Source organism: Mus pahari, chromosome 14, assembly GCF_900095145.1.
Source record: "Mus pahari chromosome 14, PAHARI_EIJ_v1.1, whole genome shotgun sequence".
NCBI lineage: Eukaryota > Metazoa > Chordata > Mammalia > Rodentia > Muridae > Mus > Mus pahari.
The window spans coordinates 11,613,433-11,615,091 of NC_034603.1; the positions used below are offsets into that span (position 1 = coordinate 11,613,433).

The 1,659-nt window shown below is 38.4% G+C and overlaps 1 protein-coding gene across 2 annotated transcripts in view; it reads left to right on the forward strand.

Moving 5' to 3' along the window:
• Positions 1–1,143: 1,143 nt before the first annotated feature.
• Positions 1,144–1,659, forward strand: part of Atp10b (ATPase phospholipid transporting 10B (putative)) — a 183,025-nt gene continuing 182,509 nt past the window's right edge. For both annotated transcript variants that reach the window (XM_021213839.2, XM_029546265.1), the window contains exon 1: positions 1,144–1,212. The gene's annotated coding sequence lies outside the window, so the exon portion shown is untranslated. The remainder of the gene's footprint in view (positions 1,213–1,659) is intronic.

Below are 1,659 nucleotides of genomic sequence, written 5' to 3' on the forward strand. Positions count from 1 at the left end.
TTTATCTTCTTAGGATGATATAGATAGCACTCCAGTTATGCTTTGCAAGACCACTCCATTTCCTCTGAAGCAGGAAGGTTTTTAATGTTTTTAGTAGAAATAGAATTACATTACTTCCTTCTTCTTTTTCTTGTCTCAAGCCCCGTACAGCTATCTTTCCTAGAATCCCTCCCAAGGCCCTACTCTCAAATTGCTAACCTCTTTTTCTTTGATTATTATTTTACATATATGTGTCTGTGTATACGTGTGCATAAATATAGTCTGTGCTGAGTATTTTGTTGTATATGTGGATATGCTTCCAAGACTGACCACATGTATGTATGTATGTATGTGCATAAGTGTTTATAAATAGGTTCTTCTAAGTCTGTTTTGTAGTGTGGTGTATGTGTTGTTGTATAGTTTCAAGGCTTTGTTGCAAGGTTTCACTTTGCATTGGACAAACAATGACTAGGCTCATCCCTGGGAAAGGCTAATTCTCTGTCCCCTGGCAGTCATTAGTTGCCTGTAGTTCTTTGTCTATAGGTAGGCATTTCCTACATGAAATTTCCCTCTTTACATGTTAGCATGTCTATTGGATACTGCCATTGCTCTGGTCTTTTTTATACAGACATTTCTAGGAAAGGTTGTTTCACTGGGAGAGAGAGAGAGAGAGAGAGAGAGAGAGAGAGAGAGAGAGAGAGAGAGAGATCTGCCAAAATTACATCTTCTCCACATAAAGCTCTATAGAACTAGTCCTTCTCTTTTCTTCCACATTTTCAACACAAGTTTAAGATCTTACTTTTATTAATGGGTAAAATCTCATCCTCTTTCTAAACCTGTTTATGTGGCAAAATTGAAATGCACCAAGTGCTTGGACCGAGATGTGTCCCGTGGAATGAAGAGATGTTTAGATTGACATCCAAGGGAACATGGAACATCATTTGTATTCTGCACGTTGGCAGATAAAACAGTAGACCCGATTCCCTGATCGGAGCAAACGGCTGCTGTTGAAGCAGCTTCCTGGGAAAATGTCCAGCTTGCTTGTGAAGTTTATTTGTAGCTGGAGTGATCCAGCTGGAAGGAAAAGGGCAAAATACTTAATTACTGCCTGATGCCAAACTGAGATTGCACATTTTATATTTATTTTCTCTCCTGTGTCTTTCAGCCTCACTGTGGCAGGAAGATCATGACTGGCTGGAGAAACTTATTCCAGTGAAACAAAGAGTCTGAATTGTAAGTAGGTTTTCTTCTTATTGGTTGATCATACAATATAGATTCCCGTGGTACCCACAGGAGATTCACTAAACTGTAATTGTTTCCTTCTGTATACTTAAGCAAGGATCAACTGACATCACTGGTAAATCAGATGCCAATATATGACTATGGCTTAAGTTTCTCTGCAATGTTTACATATATATAAACATAAACATACATCACTGAACAATTTAGGAAGTAACAGGATACATTAAGATGTGTGATTGTCTGTAAATTACAGAGACTACAGGTTCTGCATGGCTTAAGTAATACTTTAAGATATTTACTTGTATAGCAGGAAGCCCAAAGATAGAGGAAGCCCATAAAGAGAGTGTAGACAAATCCCAGTCCCACCCCAAGACCTAGTTCTGACAACTTCAGACGGATATCTCTTCCATGTCTCTCTTTTTATGCACTTTTCTAGAA